The sequence below is a fragment of the Carcharhinus amblyrhynchos genome, chromosome 1 (assembly GCF_965287045.1).
Source record: "Carcharhinus amblyrhynchos chromosome 1, sCarAmb.v2.hapA, whole genome shotgun sequence".
Taxonomy (NCBI): domain Eukaryota; kingdom Metazoa; phylum Chordata; class Chondrichthyes; order Carcharhiniformes; family Carcharhinidae; genus Carcharhinus; species Carcharhinus amblyrhynchos.
Genome location: NC_137324.1, coordinates 18,377,224 through 18,401,980, shown reverse-complemented (window position 1 = coordinate 18,401,980; position 24,757 = coordinate 18,377,224).

Genomic DNA, 24,757 nt, shown 5'->3' with positions numbered 1-24,757 from the left:
TACTATTGCCTGTGGGATGACTCAGAAAATAGATCCTGTATTTTTAAAAAAAAACTGTCTGAATGACAAGCATGTGTCACTTTGGCTCAGCTTTGTTGTATCTTCACCTCTGAGTCAGAACGACTCATAAAAGAAAGACTCGCATTTACATAGCACCTTTCAAAATCTCAGAGGCTCCAATGTATTCTGCAGCCAATGAAGTACGATGGTTAACACAACAGCAGCACCCTGGTTCAAATCCTTGGGTAACTGTTTGTGTGTTGTTTGCATGTTTTCTCCGTGTCTGTGTGCTCCGGTTTTCTCCCACAGCCCAAGATGTGCAGGTTAGACTGATTGGCTATGCAAAATTGCCCCTTTGTGTTAAAGAATGCCTAGGTTAGGGGGATTAGTGGGGTATGGGGACAGGGTGAGTGGTGAGCTTGGGTGAGGTGCCCTGTCACAGAGTCAGTCCAGGCTTGATGGGTCGAATGGCCTCCTTCTGCACAGTGTGGATTCTCTGAGGCACTTTTGAAGTGTGGTCACTGTTGTAAAGCAGGAAGGACAAAGCCACTAATTACTCATTGTCATAACGCACAATGTGATTGCATCCTGATTATTCATTTTAGGGATGTTAGTTGAGCAAAAATATTTGGAATGCTGCTCAAAATAGTGCCACCGGATCCTCTTACATCCAGGTTGGTGGGGTTAACATCTCGGTCAAAAACTGGCATCTCTCAGAGTGCAGCATTCCCACCTTAACTGCCCCTACAAAGCAATTAGAGGCTTTTTCAGGGTTACTTCAGAAGGAATTTGGTGGGGTCAGGCTCCAGTGTCTACAGAAACTTCCAAGGCTGTATCTAGCTGCAGCAGGCACCATAAGACCACAAGACATAGGAACAGGATTAGGCCATTTGGCCTGTCAAGTCTGCTCCGCCATTCAATCATGACTGGTAAGTTTCTCAACCCCATTCTCCTGCCTTTTCCCCGGAACCCTCGATCCCCTTACCAATCAAGAACCCATCCACCTCTGTCTTAAATGTACGCAATGACCCGGTCTCCATAGCCTTCTGCGTCAATGAGTTCCACAGGTCCACCACCACCCTTTGGTTGAAGAAATCCCTCCTCATCTCAGTTCCAAAGGGCAGTCCCTTTAATCTGAGGCTGTGCCCTTAGGTCTTAGACACGCATTTAGTGTGGTGCGGACCCCTCGACTGCCACCACGGGTGGGCACCTTGACACATCACCAATATCGCACCCACTTTTGACACCCAGCATGGCATGTTCTCCCTCCATTCCAGAACTGTGGGGATGACACATTTCCAGAAATGATGTCCTTTGGATGACAAGTTAAACTGAGATTCCACCCGCCTGTCCTATTGTTTCAAGCGAAAGGCAAAATTCCCACAGCAATCTTCGAAGAAAGATTGCGCGCTTTCCTGTTGCCCCAGGCAACATAGGTCCCTTGTCCAAGCTTGTCAAATACTAGGTAAAAGATGTAATTTACTGTATGTGGGATCTTACATTTGTACACAATGGTGCCAGCTTTACCTATTACTGCACTTCCAACTAATTTGCCGCAAGGCACTCAGATACAGTCCTGAGAGATGTCATCCAGTGTAAATATAGTCTCTGCTGCCTTTGTTTTAACCAAACAAATTGATAGCAAAGATAAATATTCTCCTGCATTCAACTCAAGATTGATCAAGTCCATCAAGCACAGCTACATTAGGGATTTAGTTTAAGACTTGCTTTGTTGTAAATAAATAATTAGTTATTTGTTGATAAATAATTAGTTGTTGGATAATTACATAAAAAGTCTGTAGGGCCCAGGCTGTGTTGAATTCTGTAACTGAGCGCAGTGAATAACAAAATACCGCTGAATTATTAATAGCCTTTAATTATGTGCTTCCCAGTCACATTCCATTAAGATGCAGCACCAGTGAATTAGTTGCAGCAATGCCCAATGTAAAGGTTTGATGGTGGGAAGGCTACTGGACTATATGTTGGACTGGAACCATGGTTCACTATTAATCCTGACGTGGAGATGCCAGCCTTAGACTGGGGTAAACAAAGTAAGAAGTCTCATTACACCAGGTTAAAGTCCAACAAGTTTATTTGATCGTAAACCCACGAGCTTTCGGAACTCTGACTGACCTGACGAAGGAATAGCATTCCGAAAGCTCATGGGTTTACTATCAAATAAACTTGTTGGGCTTTAACCCGGTGTTGTGAGACTTCTTACTGTCAATATTGATCCCACACTCCTGAGGCTGGATTTAGCCTCCTCTTCTGCCGCACTAGCCCATTCAGTCTCAGCTCCTGGAAAGGTGCCAACTTTTCCTCATTCTATAAGCATTGGTGCTGCAGCCTGGAAATGATGTCTCTTCGAAAATGAGCGTCTATGAGAAGAGCAGGAAACTTCAGACTTCTTCACGGGGGAGGGACATCACAAATCATTTGACCATTGACTCCATCTATACTTCCCACAGTCTCAGAAGAGCAGCCAGCATAATCAAGGACTCCATGCACCCCAGAAATACTCTCTTCCACCTCCTTCCATCAGGAAAACACGTACCACCAACTAAAGAACAGCTTCTTTCCTGCTGCCTTTTGAATGGACTTACGTACATTAAGTTGATCTTGTTCTGCACCCGAGCTATGATTGTAAAACTACATTCTGCACTCTCTCCTTTCCTTCTCCTTGATGTTTAAAGTTTTAAAGTTTATTTATTAGTCACAAATAGGCTTACATTAACACTGAAATGAAGTTGCTGTGAAAATGCCCTAGTTGCCACACTCTGGCACCTGTTCGGGTACACTGAGGGAGAATTTAGCCTGCCAATGCACCTAAACAGCTCGTCTTTCGAACTGTGGGAAGAAACCAGAGCACTCAGAGGAAACCCACTCAGACACGGGGAGAATGTGCAGACTCCATACAAACAGTGACCCAAATCGGGAATCGAACCGGGATCACTGGCGATGTGAAACAGCAGTACAAATCACTGTGCCACCTCAATATATTTTTAACTCACAATGGCAATAGGGGAGGGAATTCCGGGATTTTGACTCAGAAATTGTGAAGGAACGGTGATATATTTCCAAGTCGGGATGGTGAGTGGCTTGGAAGTTGCAGGTGGTGATGTCCCCACTTATCTGCTGCCCTTGTCCTTCAAGGTGGAAAGGTCCAGGGTTTGGAAGGTGCTGTCTAAGGTTCTTTGGTGAATTGCTGCCGTGCATATTGTACATAGTACACACTGCTGCTACTGAGTGTCGGTGCTGGAGGGATTGAATGTTTGTAGATGTGGTGCCAATCAAGCGGGCTGCTTTGTCCTGGATGGTGTCAAGCTTCTTGAGTGCTGTTGGAGCTGCACCCGTCAAGGCAAGCAGGGAATATTCCATCACACTCCTGACTTGTGTCTTGTAGATGATGGCTAGACTCTGGGGAGTCAGGAGGTGAGTTATTCACTGCAGTATACCTACCCTCTGAACTGCTATTGCAGCCATTGTGTTTATGTTGTGAGTCCAGTTGAGTTTCTGGTCAATGGAAACCCTAAGGACAGTGGGGATTCAGTGATGGTTGCACTATTGAATGTCATGCGCGTTGGTTAGAGTGTCTCTTATTGGTGATGGCCATTGCCTGGCACTTGTGTGGCACAAATGTTATTTGCCACTTGCCAGTCTAAGTCTGGATATTGTCCAGATCTTGTTGCATTTGAACATGGACTGCTTCAGTATCTGAGGAGTTGTGAATGGTGCTAAATATTGTGCAATCATCGGCAAACATCCCCACTTCTGACTTTATGATGGAGGGAAGGTCATTGATGAAGCAGCTGAAGATTGTTGGGCCTCAGACACTACCCTGAGGGACTCCTGCAGAGACGTCCTGGAGCTGAGACCCTCCACAACCACAACCACCTCCCTATGTACCAGGCATGACTCCAACCAGTGGAGAGTTTGCACAAGATACCCATTGATTCAAGTTTCCACTCTCAGTGGAATGTGGCCTTGATGTCAAGGGCTGTCACTCTCACCTCACCTCTGGAATTCAGCTCTTTTGTTCATGTTTAAACCAAGGCTGCAATGAGGTCAGGAGCTGAGTGACCCTGGCTAAACCCAAACTGGGTGTCACTGAGCAGGTTATTGCTGAGCAGGTGATGCTTGATAGCTCTGTCAATAACCCATTCCATCACTTTACTGATGATCGAGAGTAGACTAATTGGGCGGTAATTGGCGAGGTTGGATTTGTCCTACTTTCTGTGCACAGGACATACCTGGGCAATTTTCCACATTGTTGGGTAGATGCCAGTGTTTCAACTGTATTGCCTAAGGCAGTGGTAAGTTCTGGAGCACAAGTTTTCAATACTATTGCCGGAACGGCATGTTTTGTCTTTATAGCATGCAAGAAATAATACCTTTCACTGCATCCCAATATGTGTGATAATAATAAATCAAAATAATAAAAAAAATCAATATCAAATCGGCTCCTGTCAGTATGTGTACTTTCCAGTGATCTGCCACGCCAGAAGTGATCCAGGCTCATTTATTATTGTCTCATATCTCAGCAATACACAGCAGGGTTTTCTCTTCTCCAAATTGTGGAAATGAAAAGGAAGGCTAAATCTCCAGTTAAACTAAACACATGGTTCAGAATAATGTTCACTTATTCACTTCTCAATGGGGCAGAGAAAGAGTCTTGGAACGGAATCATCACCCCGTCTCCAGTGGTGTATCACAAGGTTCAGTGCTGGATCCTGCATTGTTTGTCATAGATGATAACACAGGGAGAATTATAAGTATGTTTGCAAATGACACAAATATTGGTAGGGTGGTTAATACTGAAGAGGAAGGTCATAGGTTACAGGAAGATATAGATGGGTTGGTCAGATGGGCAGAACAGTGGCAGATGGTATTTAACTCTGAGTGTGAGGTGATGCAACTTGGAAGAAGAAACAGCAGAAGGGAGTGAAACAGGAGGATGAATGGGAGGGCACAAGGAAGCTCAGAGGAGCAGATGGATCTTGGGGTATCTATTTACATATCCCTGAAGGTGGCAGAGCAGGTGAATAGAATAGTTAAGAAGGCCTATGGAATACTTGATTTTATCAGTCATGGCAGAGAGTATAAGAGCAGCGATATCATATTGGAGAGGCATGATGTGGAAATGCCGATTTTGGACTGGGGTAAGCACAGTGAGAAGTCTCACAACACCAGGTTAAAGTCCAACAGGTTTATTTGGTAACATGAGCTTTCAGAACACTGCCCCTTTATCAGATGAGTGGAGAGTTGGGTACACAAACCGGGCATATATTCGACAAAGACACAATAGCAAGATAATGGTTGAAATGCAGTACAGACAATATAAATGGAGAGCGGGTTAAGCACAGAGGTGTGAATTGTCTCAAACCAGTACAGTTAGTAAGATTTTGCAAACCTAGGCAAATTGTGAGGATTACAGATAGTGTGAAATGAACCCAAGGTCTTGGTTGAGGCCATCCTAATGTGCGTGGAACTTGGCTATCCATTATATTGGAAAGGTATAGAACATTGGTTAGGTCACACTTGAGTACTGTGTGTAGTTGTGGTCACCTCACTATAGGGAGGATATGATTTCACTGGAGAGGGTACAGAGAAGATTCACCATGATGTTGCCTAGGATGGTGCATTTGAGCCAAAAGGAGAGACTGGATAGGCTTGGATTGTTTTCTTTGGAGCAGAGAAGACTTAGGATGGACATGATTAAGGATTAGGATTATGGAGGGAAAAACAGAAAATGCTGGAAAATCTCAGCAGGCCTGACAGCATCTGTGGGGAGAGAATAGAGCCAACATTTTGAGTTGAGATGACCCTTCATCAGAGCTCAGATTATGAGGGGTGTGGACAGAGTGAATGGGAAGCTGCTGTTCCCCTTGGTTGTGGAGTCAATCACAAGGGGACAGAGTTTTAGGGTCAGGAACAAGAGATTCAGAGGGCACATGAGAAAAAATTATTTTACTCAGAGGGTGATGAAAATCGGGAATATACGGCCTGGGAAAGTTTTGGAGGCTGGAAAACTTGCAACCTTTAAAAAGTATTTGGAGAAGCACTTGTAATATCAGAACGTTCAAGGTAATGGGACAAGTGCTGGAAAATAGGATTAGTGTGAATTTAGTGGTAGTTATTGCTGTTGCGGACTCAATGGACTGAAGGGTCTTTCCTGTGCTGTGTGATTCTATGATAGGGTAGGTGGGATACATGTTTGGAACAGTTGGTTCTGAGAATTGGTATGGGTCATGTCAACAAACGAAACATGGGCTAGAACTGAGGTGATAGTGACCATATCTATAACACTTAAGATCCAAATGGAGAGGGGAAAACAAAGGGAACAGGTTGGGATCAGATTAGGGAGGGAGAGTGTTCCAGGATTTTGATCCAGTGACAGTAAAAAAACATTGATATATTTCCGAGTTAGCGTAGTGAGTGGCTCGGAGAGGAATTTGAAGATGGCGGTGTTCCCATGATTCCACTGCCCTTGTCCTTTGAGGTGGTAGATGTGGGTTTTGGAGGTGTTATCAAAGGGACCTTGGTGAGGAATCCAGTCAGTTCCACTCTCCTCTTTGGTCTCTGTATCTCTGTAAATTTATTCCCCTCAAATGCATGTTCAATTTCCTCGTGGAATCATTGATTGTTTCCGCATACAATGTTTTTGTAACCAGCAAGTTGCAGGTCGTTATCCCTGATTGCATAATAAAGATCTTCCTCACGTTGCTGTACCTCTGGCCAAGATGTTCCAGAACAGATACAATGCTGGCTTCTACCCCGCTATGTGAACAATTAACCAGTAATGTCCTGTGCACAAAAATCAGGACAAACACAAACCAGCCACTTCCTGTCCTTTTGCCTACTCTTGATCATCAGTAAACTGATGGAAAGGGGTCATCAACAATGTTATCAAGTGGTACTTAATCAGCAAGAACGGGCACTCAGTTTGGGTTCCACCAGGGTCACTCAGCTCCTGACCTCATTACAGCCTTGGATCAAAGATGGATGGAACAATTGAAGTTCACAGGTGAGGTGAGACTGACAGCTCTTGACATCAAAGCAGCACTTGACCATGTGTGGCATCAAGGAGCCCTAGCAAAACTGGAGTCAATTGGGATCAAAGGGAGGGCTCTCTGCTGTTTGGAGTCATACCTCATATAAAGGAAGGTGATTATGGTTGTTGGAGGTCCCCTGTCTCAGTTCCAGGACTGAAGTGCAGGAGTTTCCCCAAGATAATGGCCTAGGTCCAACCATCTTCAGCTGTTTTATCAATGACCTTCCATCATAAGGTCAGAAATAAGAATTCTCACAGCACTAGGTTAAAGTCCAACAGGTTTATTTGGAATTACGAGCTTTTGAAGTGCTGCTCCTCATCAGGTGAGTCACTTGATGAAGCAACATTGCTCCAGAAGCTCATTATTCCAAATAAACCTGTTGGACTTGAACCAGGTGCTGTGAGACTTCTTAAGGTGAGACTTCTTACTGTGCCCACCCCAGTCCAATGACGGCATCTCCACCTCAAGGTCAGAAGTGGGGATGCTCATTGGTGACTGCACAATGTTCAGCACCATGCCCAAATCCTCAGATACTGAAGCCATCCATGTCCAAGTGCAGCAAGACTGGGCACTATCAAGACTTGGGCTGACAAGAGTCATTTCGACTCGAAATGTTAACTCTGTTTCTCTCCTGTCAGATGCTGTCAGGCCTGCTGAGTTTATGCAGCATTTTTTGTTTTGATTATATATGCTGCAATGTGGTGCTGTAATGTAGACAGCACAGCAGACAATTTTAGAACATAGATCATTACAGCGCAGTACAGGCCCTTTGGCCCTCGATGTTGCACCGACCAGTGGAACCAGTCTAATGACCTCTAATCTAAACTATTCCAATGTTATCCATGTGCCTATCCACTGACCATTTGAATGCCCTTAAAGTTGGCGAGTCCACAACTGCTGCAGGCAGAGCATTCCACGACCTTACTACCCTCTGAGTAAAGAACCTACCTCTGACATCCGTCCTATAATTACCACCCCTCAATTTAAAGCTATGTCCCCTCGTGTTAGCCATCACCATCCGAGGGAAAAGGCTCTCACTGTCCACCCTATCTAATTCTCTGATCATCTTGTATGCCTCAATTAGGTCACCTCTTAACCTTCTTCTCACTAACGAAAACAACCTCAAGTCCCTCAGCCTTTCCTCATAAGACCTTCCCACCATACCAGGCAGCATCCTGGTAAACCTCCTCTGCACCCTTTCCAATGCCTCCACATCTTTCTTATAATGTGGCGACCAGAACTGTACGCAATACTCCAAGTGCGGCCGCACCAGAGTTTTGTACAGTTGCAACATGATCTCACAGCTCCGAAATTCAAACCCTCTACCAATAAAAGCTAACACACCGTACGCCTTCTTAACAACCTTATCAACCTGGGTGCCAACTTTCAGCGAGCTATGCACATGTACACCAAGATCCCTCTGCCCGTCAACACTACCAAGAGTCCTACCATTAGCCCTATATCCTGTAATCCTGTTACTCTTTCCAAAGTGAATCACCTCACACTTTTCCGCATTAAACTCCATCTGCCACCTCTCAGCTCTACAGCTTGTCTATGTCCCTCTGCAAACTGTAACATCCATCCTCACTGTCTACAATTTCTCCAACTTTCGTGTTGTCAGCAAATTTATTAACCTATCCTTCTACACCCTCATCTAGCTCATTTATAAAAATGACAAACAGCAGTGGCCCCAAAACAGATCCTTGAGGTACACCACTTGTAACTGAACTCCAGTTTTAATATTTCCCATCAACCACCACCCTCTGTCTTCTATCAGCTAGCCAATTCCTGATCCAAACTGCTAAATCACCCTCAATCCTATGCATCCATATTTTCTGCAGTAAAAAATAGATTTTGCCCAGCAAAGTCTCCCAGCAGTAATCAGATCATATAATATTGAACATATTTTAGTAGATGTAAGAAATCTGAAACTTAAAAAGAAGAAAGCTCAGTGGGTTTTTTGCTCTGTGGAGAGTAATTACAGAGTCAACCTTTCAAGCTAAACGATTCTTCTTCCTTCAAAACAGAGGCTTATTGGATTCAAAGCATTCAACTCTGATCCTCTTTCCACTAACATTGCCAGATCTCCTGAGGTTTTCTAGCACTTCTCCTCTTTGCCTATTGGTTAAAGGACAAATATTGGTCTGACCACCAGTAGAGTTTTAAAGTTTATTTATTAGTGTCACAAGTAGGCTTACATTAACACTGCAATGAAGCTATTTTGAAAATCCCCTAGTCACCACACTCCAGCACTGTTCGCGTACGCTGAGGGAGAATTTAGCATGGCCAATGCACCTAACCAGCAGGTCTTTCGGACTGTGCGAGGAAACCAGAGCACCCGGAGGGTACCCACACAAACACAAGGAGAACATGCAAACTCGCACAGACAGTGACCCAGGCTGGGAATCGAACCCATGGCCCTTGCACTATGAGGCAACAATGTTAATTGCTGTTCCACTGTGCCACCTCAAACGTGTAATTCCCCAACCAGGATGACAGTGAGAACATCGAATCCTTACCCCTAGACTGAATCCTAAACATTAGACGACTAAGGAGCTCTATGTTCTTGTTCCAAAAATGCCGTAGCATTTATTTTCACATCCAAGTGGAGGGGGTGGACGGAACCTTGTAGGACCTTCTCACAAAGGCTGTACCTCTGACAGTGCAGCACTGAAGAAGGATCTAGATAGGCTGGGCGAATGGGCCAGGAAATGGCAAATGGAATTTAATGTTGGCAAGTGTGAGGTGGTCCACTTTGGTAGGAATAATGGTAGGAAGGTCTATTACTTACGTGGCGAAAAACTGCAGCAGGCGACGGTGCAGAGGGACCTCGGGGTCCTTGTGCATGAGTCGCAAAAACCCAGCTTGCAGGTGCAGCAGGTGGTCAGGAAGGCGAATGGGATGCTGGCCTTCATAGCGAGGGGGATTGAATATAAAAGTAGGGAGGTCTTGCTGCAGCTGTATAGGGCATTGGTGAGGCCGCAGCTGGAGTACTGTGTGCAGTTTTGGGCGCCGCACCTGCGCAAAGATATTTTGGCCTTGGAGGAAGTGCAGAGGAGGTTTACTAGGCTGATACCAGAGTTGAGGGGGTTGAGCTATGAGGAGAGGCTGAATAAACTAGGCTTGTACTCGTTAGAGTTTAGAAGAATGAGGGGAGATCTCATTGAGACGTTTAAGATGATGAATGGGATGGATAGGATAGAGGTGGAGAGACTCTTCCCGCTCAAAAAAGACAGTAGGACTAGGGGGCACAGCCTCAAGATAAAGGGGAGGCGGTTTAGAACGGAGTTGAGGAGGAACTTTTTCACTCAAAGGGTGGTGAATCTCTGGAATTCTCTGCCCGTTGAAGTGGTGGAGGCTGCCTCGCTAAATATTTTTAAGACGCAGGTTGATGGGTTTTTGATAAGAGAGGGGATTAAGGGTTATGGGGAGAGGGCGGGAAAGTGGAACTGAGCCACGACAGATCAGCCATGATCTTATTGAATGGCGGGGCAGGCTCGAAGGGCTAGATGGCCTACTCCTGCTCCTATTTCTTATGTTCTTATGTTCTTATGTTCTCCCTCTGAGAGACATCAGTCTTGATTTTGTGTTCAAGTTCCAAGGCAAGACTTCAAAGCACAACCTCATCTGAAAAATGTGTTACTACAACTGGCATGTTATTTGATCTTTACTTCTATTCCAATCTTTAAATTTAGCAGCATTTTAAACTTAACAAGAAAACAAGGTGGGGAAATGGTAGCGCACATCTGGAATGTATGCATAAAACATATGCCAGCAAAATATTGAAAAACATTTTCCCTTGACCTTTCAGGGAGAATATTGACATTTCATCAACTATTCACTTTATTTTGCATGCAATATTTTAAAAATTGATTTTAATGCAATAGCCAGGCCAGAATGATTTGATTTGCAATTGTAGAAAGAAAAATGGCTGGTATCCTTGCCTCGCTAACATCGCCTGAAGCAAAGGTAGGTACACTGGGAGTCACGGAAACTGAAATAAGGTATTCTTTTGTTAGAACAGTTCAATTTGTATTTCAGCTTTAATGGAAAAAAAATAAATTAAAGCAGGCAATAAACTGACACAAGGGCTGCTGGCAAATTTTGGACAAGTTTGACAGGTGTTCCTTTGCTTTTCATTGTCTCCAATCTGATGTTGATGTCAAGTGACCACTGTAACTCAACTCAGGCACTAACCGATATTCCGTGCATTTACAAGCTGAAGTGTTTGATCTAATCAAAGTCTTTAAACTGATGAAGGGATTTGATAGGATACATTCAGAGAAACTATTTTCTTTCCGATGGGGCAATGCAAAACAACCTTGAATCTGGAATGCACTCATGAGATATGGGAGTCACCGGACGGCCAGCATTTATTGCCCATCCTTGGTTGCCCTTGGAGGGCCAGTTGAGGCATATTGCTGTGGCTCTGGGGTTACATGTAGGCCAGACCAGGTAAAGACAGCAGATTTCCTCCCCTAAAGGACAGTGGTGAACTAGAAGTGCTTTTCTGTCTATCGGTAATAGCTTCATGGTCTTCAGTAGAATCTTAATTCCAGACTTTTCTAATTGAATTTTAACCTGCAGTGGAAGGATTCGAATTTGGATCCCTGGGACATCAACTGAGACTTTGGATTGTTAGTCTAGCAATAATACCACTCGGCCATTGCCTCCCCTTGGTTAAAAGTGAACTTTGGCAGCATGTAGGTGGGATATCAGCAACTCATTTCCTCCTTGAAATGACTGTGGTTGCCATGACAATTGAAATAATCAAGACTGAGAATGAGAGCTGCTTGGGATTTGATTTGATTTATTGTCAAAGTGAAAAGCTTTATGCGCGCTATGCAGACAAAGTATAGCATTCATAGAGTACATAGGGGAGAAAGAAAGGAGATATATTGTTACAGTCATAGCTTTCTGGAGATTCTAGAATCAGGGGGTCATACTGTTCATAGAAAAGGAAAGGAGAGAGTGCAGAACGTAATGTTACTGTCATAGCTAGGGTGTTGAAAAAGATCAATGTAGTGTGAGATAGTTCCATCAAAAGGCTGACCACAGCAGGGAAGAAGCTGTCCTTGAGTCGGTTGGCACTTGACCTCAGACTTTTATGTCTTATTCCCCACGGAAGACGGCGGAAGCAAGAATGTCCGGGGTGCATGGTATCCTTAATTATGCTGGCTGCTTTTTCAAGGCAGCAGGAAGTGTAGACAGAGTCAATGGATTTGAGGCTGGTTTGCACGATGGACTGGGCTACATCCACGACCCTGTGTAGTTTCTTGCGGTCTTGGACAGAGCAGCAACCATACCAAGCTGCGATACAACCAGAAGGAATGCTTTCTATGGTGCATCTGTAAAAGTTAGTGAGAGTTGTAGCTGACACGCCAAATTTCCTTAGTCTTTATGTTTGTGGGGTAAGTGTAATGCAGACATGCTCCCAGTCCTTAAATTGCCCAGATTCCTAATGCAAATTCAACGGATGAAACCCTGAGATCTGTTCCGTAGCCTAGTTCCCCCCCAAAAACCAGGGCATAGTCCCAAAGATGAGTTATAATCAACTTGAAACATTGACTCTGTATCTCTCTCTCCACAGATGCTGCCAGACCTGCTGAGTTTTTCCCAGCACTTTCTGTTTTTATACCAGAACATTGCTGAGCCCAGGCACTTTTACAGTCGTGAACTTTTACAGCTGCCAGAGAATTTGAAACTGGTGCTAGGTTTTCGAATTGACCTTCAAGCTGTCCTGAATTTGTGACCTCTATTCAATAACTGATACCAGTCTCAGATGCAGGTATCTCTTCCCTTGGCATTGAACCACTGCGAAGCTTTCTTTCACACTGGCAGTTTGGGAATAATTTGGATAGCCCTTATTTTTCTTCCCAGTCAGTTCAAAATCTGTTATCAATCCATCTTGTACCATTAGCACACTGTGGGTGCTCAGGCCTGAAGGATCGAAAATGCTGCTCTATCTGAAACTGCGACTCACCATCACACATTTTTAGCATCATAAGAACCACAGTCCTTCAAATTCTCTGAAGGGTTGCCCAGACTGCCACGTCATTTGTCACTGTCCACCCGAAGCCCAATGGAGCTTTTTCCAATTATCGTCATCTTTGCCCTGCTGTTAGGACGGTTTTCATTGAATCATAGAATCCTACAGTGCAAAAAAGAGGCCATTTGGCCCATCAAGCCTGCACTGACAACAATCCTATCCACGCCCTATCCCCGTAATCCCATGCCAATTACCCTGCTAATCTCTTGGGCACTCAGGAGCAATACAGCACAGCCAATCTTCTTTGGACTATGGGAGCAAGCTGGAGCACCCAGAGGAAACCCACACAGACAGGGGGAGAATGTGCAAACTCCACAGTCACCCAAGGCTGGAATCGAACTGGGTCCCTGGCACTGCGAGGGAGCAGTGCTAACCTCTGTGCCACAAAGTCACCCAATTGAATTTTCAATTGAATTAACTAATTTGTTAGTAATTCTCCAAAATAAATCTTGCTTCTAAATCTCTGTTGCGAATATTTTTCAAATGCCTTTTGAAATTCCAACCGAATAGTCGAGTAATCTCAGAGGGAGGATTGCTGCAAAATCGAAGTACAATACTACAACCATCTAACTGCATAAGTGTTTTTCTTTTAATCTGTCCTACCCTCATAATTCATGTGACTCCCATTTGGCAGCGCAGGGCCATATATTTCTTCACTACCTACTTTCCCTTGTTCAGGATGTTCGATATTTCTCCAAAAATTCCTGTTGATTCTGAATCTTTGCAAAATGTTCCATGTGGACTCATTATTCTTTAGGTGAACCCTCACTCTGGTTTGTAAAACATTCCAGCAACGTTAGATAATACAAGCATATCAAAAGAAAGAAGCCAAGCCCAAAGTGGCTCAAAAGGGTAAAAATCACTTACAGTCATCAAAAAATGAATGTTGAACTTTCAATCTCATCCCTTTTCATTTTCTCTGCATTAAAAGAGTCATAAAACCATAGAATCTCTACAGTGCAGAAGGAGGCCATTTGGCTCATTGAGCCTCCACCGACCACAATCCCACCCAGGCCCTATCCTTGTAACCCCTTTTATTTACCCTGACAGAAAGGGTCAACTTAGCATGGACAATCAACCTAACCCGCACATCTTTGGGGCGTGGGAGGAAATTGGAACACCCAGAAGAAACCCACACAGACACAGGAAGAACTTGCAGACTTCGCACAGACAGTGACCCAAGTCAGGAATAACCCAGGTCCCTAACCACTGTGCCATCGTGCCTCCAATCCTCCTAAATATTATGAGGCAACACGTGTATCCTCTTCTCTATTTCCACATCTCCATTTATTCCAATGTCCACAAGTGAGTGTACCTGCATGTAATGTCTGCTCTTCTAATTGTCAATTTTTGGCTTCCTATAGTCCCTGTTGCCCCCTGGTCCCACTAATGTCTATGGCGTTTTGAGTGGCTCGCTTGTCCTACTGCCAGGGAACCCACTGCAGCGGGTCAACTTTGGAGGGACTGGAATGCCCTGCTGATGGGAAGGGCTGGAAAACCCTTCAGCCCTGCAGCATCCCCTGCCTCCAAGCCATTCCATCAGCTGCCGTTACAATGGCTTCATTTGAACACGCCCTTATTTTATTTTTATCACTCTCACAAGTAGGTTTACATTAACACTGCAATGAAGTTGCTATGAAAATCCCCTAATCGCCACTCTCCGGTGCCTGTTTGGGTACATTGAGGATGAATTTAGCATGGCCAATGCACCTAACCAGCACATCTTTCAGACTGTGGGAGGAAACTGGAACACCCGGAGGAAACCCACGCAGACACAGGGAGAACGTGGAAACTCCACACAGACAGTGACCCAAGCTGGGAATTGAACCCAGGTTCTTGGAGCTGTGGGGCAGCAGTGCTAACAGGTGTGCCACCATGGCTTACTGGTTGCCTTACTTTAATGTAAAAAGATTAACGGCTGTGCTGAAACTGTACACGTTGTTGTGAATTGTATTGAGTGAGACTAGCACAAGCTTGGCTTCTGCCAACTATTACTGAACCAACTTTATTTCCACCTCCCCAACACATAGGGCAAGAAGACAAAAAGCTCGGACCTTGCAATATACTACACTCCCTCCCCACTTTAATAGCAAATTATGAATTAAGATATAAAATGCTACATGCATATTATTTTCCAGAATACAATTTAACTAAACCAGTAACATAAATCATAGAATCTTTGAATCCCTATTTTTAATCCCTGGGGTGACAGTGAAAGGACAGCGATATATTTCCAAGTCAGGACAGTAAGTGGCTTGGAGGGGAATATTCAGGTGGTGGTGCTCCCAGGTATCTGCTGCCCTTGTCTTTCTAGATGGTTAGTGTTCATGCCTAAGGATCCTTGGTGAATTCCTGCATTATATCTGGTAGCTGGTATACGTGGCTGCCACTGTTTGTCAGTGGCAGAAGGACTGAATGTTTGTGCATGGGCTGGCAATCAAGTGGGCTGCTTTGTCCTGAATAGTGCTGAGCTTCTTGAGTGTTGTTGGAGCTGCACCCATCCAGGCAAGTGGAGAGTATTCTATGACACTCCTGACTTGTGCCTTGTAAATAGTAGACAAGCTTTGGGGAGTCAGGAGGAGAATTACTTGCTACAGGAGTCCTAGCCTTTGACTTGTGGTTGTAGCAGGAGTTATATGACTTATTCAGTTCCGTTTCTGGTCAATGGTAACCTTCAGGTTATTGACAGTGGGGCATTTAGCGATGGCAACTATAGGACGGTTAAATTAACTTCTGTAGTGGGGAAAATGCTTGAATCTATTATCAAAGAAGAAATAGCGAGACATCTGGATATAAATGGTCCCATTTAGGGACATGAATGGCAGGTCATGTTTAACTGATTTAGTGGAGTTCTTTGAGGACATTATGAGCGCAGTAGACAATGGGGGAACCAATGAGTCTGGATTTCCAGAACGTATTCAAGAAGGTGCCCCACCAAAGACTGCTGCAGGAGCTAAAGGTGCATGGCATTGTGGGTAATATATTAGCATGGATAGAGGGTTGGTGAACTAACAGAAATCAAAGAGTGGGGATAAATAGGTGATTTTCTGGTTGGCGAACACTGACTCGTGGTGTGCCTCAGGGATCAGTGTTGGGATAGCAATTGCTCACAATTTACATTGATGACTTGGAGTTGAGGCCAAGTGTAGTGTGTCAAAATTCACAGATGACATGAAGATAAGTGGCAGTTCAGAGTGTGCAGAGGGCACTGGATATCTGGAAAGGGACAGAGATAGTTTAATTGGGTCTAGCATATGAAGTACAATGTTGGCAAATGTGAGGCCATCCATTTTGGTAAGAATAAAGCAAAATGGACTATTATTTAAATGGTAAAAAATTGCAGCATGCTGCTGTGCAGAGGGACCTGGGTGTCCTTGTGCAGGAATCTCGAGGAGTTGGTTTGCAGGTGCAGCAGGTAATTAAGAAGGCAAATGGAATTTTGCCCTTCATTGCTAGAGGGATGGAATTTAAAAACAGCAAGGTTATGTTGCAGCTTTATAAGGTCCTGGTGAGGCCACACCTGGAGTACTATGTACAGTTTTGGTCTCCTTACTTGAGAAAGGATATACTGGCACTGAAGAGGGTACAGAGGAGATTCACTAGGTTGATTCCAGAGTTTGCATTTGAGGAGAGAGTGGACTGGGACTATATTCACTGAATTTAGGAGAAAGAGCAGGGAATCTTATAGAAACATATAAGATTATAAAGAGAATAGATAAAATAGAAGGAGGGAGGTTGTTTCCATTGGTGGGTGAAATTAGAACTAGGGGGCATGGCCTCAAAATAAAGGGGAGCAGGTTTAGGACAAAGTTGAGGAGGTTCTTCTTCACCCAAAGGGTTGTGAATCTGTGGAATTCCCTATCAAGTGAAGCAGTTGAGGCCACCTCACTGAATGTTTTTAAGGCAAGGATAAATTTTTGAACAGTAAAGGAATTAAGGGTTATGGTGAGTGGGTGGGTAAGTGGAGCTGAGTCCATGAAATGATCAGCCATAACCTTACTGAATCACATTGCAGGTTTGAGGATCTAAATGGCTTACATTTGCTCCTAATTCTTATGTTCTAATGTATCATGCTATTGAATGTCAAGGAGCAATGGTTAGGTTGTTCCTTGTTGGAGTGATTTGCAATTTGTAACTTGTTTGTGTTTCATTTTGTGCTTTTCAACCTTTGTATGACAGGGAGTGTGATTGTGTGGTGCCGTTCAATCCTTGGGTTTTGAATGTGTTCATAAATCTTAGCTTTGCTTCACCTGAAAGAGTTTATTTCTGACATTGAACCTCATCAACCAGGACTTGGGAAACACAACATGGCTCACTTCAACAGGGGAAAAGATACAAAGGAAAACAAGTTAAATTAGAAATGGAAAAACTATCACTTTACGGACAGAAGAGGGGAAAGTAAGAATAATTCAATTCACTTTGGCCTCAAATCTCGAATACATGCCTGGTGATTCAAGATTCATTTTCACTTTGTCTTGCCTTCCTCTTTCTTATTATTGTTGTCAGACTGAAGCTAACTAACTCTTGTCCAGGGAGAATATTTAAACCCAAACTCATAGGGTGAGTAACCTATTGTAGACTATGGTGTTACTCTGTAAGAGAAGAGAAAATTGTAGCCTGTGTCAAAGAGAAATATAGAAATTACTGCTTAGCATGTCACCTTGCATAGACTTTTGCAAAGACGACTTCACAAATAGCACACTTCCTTCAGCAATGCCGTTCGATGCTTGGTCATTTGATTTGATTTGATTTATTATTGTCACATGTATTAGTATGTAGTTGAAAATGATTGTTTATTGCGCATTAGGCAGACAAAGCATACCTGTTCATAGAGAAAGAAGGAAGAGGGTGGAGAATGTAGTGTTACAGTCAGGGTGTAGAGAAAGACCAACTCAATATGAGATAGTCAATTCAAAAGTCTGATGGCAGTAGTGAAGAAGCTGTTCTTGAGTCAGTTATTATGTGACTTCAGACTCTTGCATTTTTTATACTGACAGTAGAAGGTGGAAGAGAGAATGTCCGGGATGTGTGGGGTACTTGATCATTCTGGCTCTTTGGCGAGTCAGCAGGAAGCATAGACGGAGTCAATGGATGGGAGGCTGGTTTGCATCATATGGTGGTGTATTTAATCCCATTCTGACTCCAAAATATTTCAAACTCTCCTGTGCAAACTGTGGATCAGTATTTGACACCAATACCTCTGGCAAGCCAAACTCTCAAACCTCAAAAATTTAGTCATTTGTGGTATTGGGCTAGATTCAATGTTTATCCATTGCTATAACTTGGGTGGCTGTGCATGTTCTCCCCGTGTCTGCGTAGGTTTCCTCTGGATAGCCTGTTTTCCTCCCACACTCCGAAAGACGTGCTGGTTAGGTGCATTGGCCATGCTAAGTTCTCCGTTATTGTATCTGAACAGGTGCTGAGTGTGGCGACAGTAACTTCATTGAAGTGTTAATATAAGCCTTCTTGTGACAATAATAAATCAACTTAAATCTTTAAAGTTTGACTTTCAGAAATTGGGGTGTCTAATTGTAAAGGCCCATCTGTGCTTATTTGGGTGGCACGGTAACACAGTGGATAGAACTGCTGCCTTGCAGCTCCAAGGACCTGGGTTCAATTCTCGACTGTCTGTGTGAAGATTACACATTCTCGCCGCGCCTGTGTGGGTTTCCTCTGGGTGCTCCGGTTTCCTCCCACTGTCCGAAGATGTGCGGGTTAGGTGGATTGGCCATGCTAAATTGCCCCTTAGTGTCAGGGGGACAAGCTAGGATAAAAATGCATGGGGTTGCGGGGATAGGGCCTGGGTGGGATTGTGGTTCGTGCAGACTCGATGGGCTGAATGGCCTCCTTCTGCACAGTAGGGTTCTATGATTAAGTTCCCATAGGAACATTACTAAGCTGCTCCTTGGGTAGATTTGTTTCAACAGTTCTTTCACTCAGAGCAACAGGGGCGATTCTCCCAGCTTGCTGCGTTGCTCTCACTGGGAGACTCAAGTGGGTGCCGTGTAACAGGAGCCACGGCCTCCATGCAACCCTGGCCACTGGATTTCCGGGATTGTCAGCTCCGTGCCAAAAATTGTCACGGAGCTGAATAAATTATTCTAATGCTGATTTCCGTCTAATGAGTGGGCCCAGGGCTGAAACCTCCATTCCCAGCAACATCTCTGCCCCTGCCAGGAGTGGGGGCGGGGTTCCATTCCACTCTGCGCTCGGGTTTGGTGGCAGAGGGAGGCCAGTGACCAGGGCTGCACATTGGGGTGGGGCCATCCTGCCTTGGTGATAGTGGTTGTGGGGGTTGGGGGGGTGGGAAACGGGGCTGTCAGGACTGCCGGGGATGGGGGGGGGGGGGGGGGGGGGGGGCGGTGGTGGTCAGGGCTGGACACATCCAGGAGGCCAACAATGGGATGGTGGGGGGGGCAGGGGGTAGGCACACAGTCAGCGACGCGTGGTCGCAGGGCTAGCCAGCGATAGGGTGGCCGGCCGTGTGGGCTACTGCTCATGCACCAATCTCCAGTCTGACAGGTCAGCGCACGCACAGTGGGCCACTCCGTACGAAGCTGATGGCCCCTCCGGTGGGAATTGGCTCGGTCCACTGATACTTTAATGGGACTCATTTTGAAAATCCCACTGAATATAAAGCAGAAATTACTCCAGTTTTTATGTAAATTTGGCACTCAGAATTTTTTTTGTGAGAATCCCACACAATGGGGCGGTGAATCTCCCATCGCACGGAGCTGACTCTATTCCGGGATTTGCGCATGCGGCAGGGACACACATGCATCTCCCACAGCCGGACAACAGTTGGGAATGAGAGCTCGCTGGAAACTGGCAGGAAGGCAGGTAATTTGAATCTTTTTTAAATTTGAGTCTTTTTAAATGTATTTTAAATATATTTTGCATTTCATTATCGGGAACTTACGGGTCCCCATTGAATCTCCCACTCTGTCGGGAGTATTTCATTCCTGCGGGATTCACAGTAGCTCCCAAAGTCCTGGGAACTAGCGAGAGACCCCGCCAGAATGAAGGGCGGATAACCCGGGCCCCCCAGGGGATTGGGTGGTTGGGGGGGGGGCGGGTGGTGCCCTCAGGGCATGGGCACCCTGGCAGTGCCAGCCTGAATCCCATGGCATTGCCCAAAGGGGAAAGAGCCCATGCCCGGGGGGCACATTGGTGCTGCCCACCAGGCATCCAGCAGTGCCAAGAGGGTGGGGCCTACTATGGGTGGGTTCTAGGGGTGACCGGTGGGGTTGGGGTTCCCGCTGCCACTCTGCAGACAGGATCGGCCTGGGATAGAGGGGGCCAGCAATTGGGGCAGGTGCGGGGGGGGGGGGGGGTTGGTGGTCTGCCAGAGGGGTCTGCCTCTGCTGGGGGAGGGGGGGAGGGAGTGCTGCCTCCCAGAGGAGTCAGTGGCGGAGGGGGTTCTGCCAGGGTGATGGGGGTGTTGTGGGATCGCCACTGATGGAGGAGGTGAGCTGGACATCAGGGCGCTCCAGGGTGGGGAGGTCAGGGCTGGCCCGGGAATTGTTGTGAGGGACATGATCAGGCCATGGGGACATAGGAGGGGGCTGGAGGGGCAGTACTACTGGGGCTGGCGATTGAGCTGGCCAGCAAACAGGGAGTCTGACAGATCGGGACCACTGCGCACGTGCAGAGTTCCAGAACTATCAAACTCCGAGACAAATAGGCCCCGCATCCTGGGTTTTAAATAAAATTCCTGACTGGGAGCTCTGCATCGCACAGAATGCAGAGATTCAAGTGTGAAGTTGAACTGAGAAAACAGTCATGATCTAAAACTGTTTTCCCACCAATTCAGCACTTTTGGGAGAATTGCACCAACATTACTGGCAGGTACAATCGGAGTGATCTATCCCACTGGTTCTCCATGTAACTCCCTTCTTCCGAAGTGATCTAAACACTTCTTCAGGATTTTATCTTGAACTTCCATCTCATATAATACCAGACCCATTCTGGCCACTGCAACACCTGGCAACCAATGTGGACCCGACCCCACATTGTTGACATACACTCAATCACCTACTTCGAATGTTCTTATTGGATCAAGATTCTTCTTTTCCACACTTTGCTTTACCTCCACCCTTCCACCAAAATGGGAAACACCAGGCCTGACTTGGTCCTCATACATCTACCCATCAGCAGCTCAGCAGGAGTTACTCTCACTGTTATGTGTGTTGTTGTCCTATAGTTAATGAGAAAATATGCTGATTTTGTCCACAGGGGTGCTGGTGGTTGCTTTCTTGTGCCCAGCTTAAAGATTGATACATCCCACTCAGCAAGTCCATTCAATAAGTGATAAATGCATTTGATCCTATGACATGTTGAAACTGCTCGTTGGTAAATTATGATGATTTGATTTGATTTGATTTATTGTTGTCACATGTATTGGGATACAGTGAAAAGTACTGTTTTCTGCGTGCTATATGGGGAAACCATTTTGTTCATCGACCACACAGGGGAGAAGGAAAGGAGAGTGTGCAGAGTATAATATTACAGTTATAGCTAGGGTGTACAGAAAGATCAACTTAATATAAGGTCAGTCCATTCAAAAGTCTGATGGCAGCAGGGAGGAAGTTGTTCTTGAGTCAGTTGATACATGATAGAGCATTGTCAGAGAGTTCATCAGTGTTAAACACCACCCTGTAGGTATTGATACTTTTGCTCTCCCACTACTATGGTGGAGGCTCCTGTGCTGACCTCCATTGCGAGTGGACAACTGTTGACCAACAATATTATTGAAATAGGGGTTACTTTGCCCACTTTAATATGATTCAACTCATATACATTTTGTCCTCCTTCAGAATTACTCTCTGTGCTGTGCACTGGAGCCAGAATCTTGACCCTGCTTGACCCTACATTTACTTCTTACGTGCTCCTTTCTTCCATAGGCATAACGCACAGCTTCCTTGATCCTACACCGCCTGGGTTCCACCACACTGATAACACTCCTCACAAATCTTTGTTTATTGATCAAAACATTTATACTCTCTTATACACCAAAGATGTGAGTTGATTGGCCATGCTAAATTGCCCCTTAGGGTCAGGGGGATTAGCAGGGTAAATATGTGGGATTACGGGGATAGGGATAAGGGGATAGGGACTTGGTAAGAGCCAGTGCAGACTCAATGGGTCGAATGGCCTCCTTCAGCACTGTAGGGATTCTATGATTCGATTCTGTGATTCTATGATTCTCTCTCCTCTTCCAGGTTCTGCATCTCTTTGCTTGTCAAACCCTGCACCCTAATCCTTGATTTTGCTGCCTCTAGCAGCTTCTCTCCAAACTAGGTGGGCCTCACTGCCTTGCATGCCTTGAATCTCTATTGCACCTTTCTCTGCACACTCCACGGCAAGGGCAATTTCTAGGAACTTCTTTCAGGTCATTTCTGCCTTTGCCAATAATTTTCCTGTATGGCAATATTATTCACGCACCAGCCAGTCTCTCAACATCTCATTCAGGGCAGACCCAAATTCACAATGTTCAGCTGTTTTCCCCAATCTTATCATGAAAGCTGTTAACATTTTCCCAGGGGCCATGGCTGTCCAGTTGAACTTATATCTCCACATGATTACTGAAGGCTGCGGGTGATAATGCCCTTTAACTATTTTTATAGCTCTTCAAAGGTTTTAGACTCAGGGGTGCCTGGAGAAGTCAAGCTCCTGATTAAATTGTAGGTTTGGGCACTGCAGGCTGTTAGCAGTACTACCTTCTTCTCTCCCCCACCCCACCCCTGCCTTTTCTTTTGCTTTGAAAAAATGTTACAAGTGTTGGCAAGTGCGAGGTGGTCCACTTTGGTAGGAAGAATGGTAGGAAGGATTATTACTTACGTGGCGAAAAACTGCAGCAGGCGACGGTGCAGAGGGACCTCGGGGTTCTTGTGCATGAGTCGCAAAAACCCAGCTTGCAGGTGCAGCAGGTGGTCAGGAAGGCAAATGCGATGCTGGCCTTCATAGCGAGGGGGATTGAATATAAAAGTAGGGAGGTCTTGCTGCGGCTGTATAGGGCATTGGTGAGGCCGCAGCTGGAGTACTGTGTGCAGTTTTGGGCGCCGTACTTACGCAAGGATATTTTGGCCTTGGAGGGAGTGCAGAGGAGGTTTACTAGGCTGATACCGGAGTTGAGGGGGTTGAGCTATGAGGAGAGGCTGAATAAACTAGGCTTGTACTCGTTAGAGTTTAGAAGAATGAGGGGAGATCTCATTGAGACTTATAAGATGATGAATGGGATGGATAGGATAGAGGTAGAGAGACTCTTCCTGCTCAGAAAGGACAGTAGGACTAGGGGGCACAGCCTCAAGATAAAGGGGGGGCGGTTTAGAACGGAGTTGAGGAAGAACTTCTTCACTCAAAGGGTGGTGAATCTCTGGAATTCTCTGCCCGTTGAAGTGGTGGAGGCTACCTCGCTAAATATTTTTAAGACGCAGGTTGATGGGTTTTTGATGAGAGGGGATTCAGGGTTATGGGGAGAGGGCGGGAATGTGGAACTGAGCCACGACAGATCAGCCATAATCTTATTGAATGGCGGGGCAGGCTCGAAGGGCTAAATGGCCTACTCCTGCTCCTACTTCTTATGTTCTTATGTGTTTGACATATTGACCAAGGACCAAAGGGCTCTAATTTTGTGAATAGAAGCATTGTTGTAACTGACTCTTGAATGGACCTGACTTGAATGATCTATACTTGAGGGCTTTTCTTCGTGGCAATTTGAAGGTGTTCCTATTGGTCCTCATCGCCAGTGTGTAACCTCAAACGATTAGAACATAGAACATAGAACATTACAGCGCAGTACAGGCCCGTCGGCCCTCAATGTTGCGCCGACCAGTGGAACCAATCTAATGACCCTCTAACCTAAACTATTCCAATGTTATCCAGATGCCTATCCACTGACCATTTGAACGCCCTTAAAGTTGGCAAGTCCACAACTGCTACAGGCCGGGCATTCCATGACCTTACTACCCTCTGAGTAAAGAACCTACCTCTGACATCCATCCTATAATTATCACCCCTTAATTTAAAGTTATGTCCCCTTGTGTTAGCCATCACAATCTGAGGTAAAAGGCTCTCACTGTCCACCCTATCCAATCCTTTGATCATCTTGTATGCCTCAATCAGGTCACCTCGTAGCCTTCTTCTCTCCAATGAAAATAACCTCAAGTCCCTCAGTCTTTTCTCATAAGACCTTCCCACCATACCAGGCAACATCCTGGCAAACCTCCTCTGCACCCTTTCCAATGCCTCCACATCTTTCTTATAATGCGGCGACCAGAACTGTACACAATACTCCAAGTGCGGCCGCACCAGAGTTTTGTACAGTTGTAACATGACCTCACGGCTCTGAAACTCAATCCCTCGACCAATAAAAGCTAACACACCGTACGCCTTCTTAACAACCTTATCAACCTGGGTGCCAACTTTCAGCGAGCTATGCACATGTACCCCGAGATCTCTCTTCTTGTCAACACTACTAAGAGTCCTTCCATTAGCCCTATATTCTGTACTCCTGTTATTCTTACCAAAGTGAATCACCTCACACTTTTCCGTATTAAACTCCATCTGCCACTCTCGGCCCAGCTCTGCAGCTTATCTATGTCCCTCTGCAAACTGTAACATCCACCCTCACTGTCTACAACTCCTCCAACTTTGG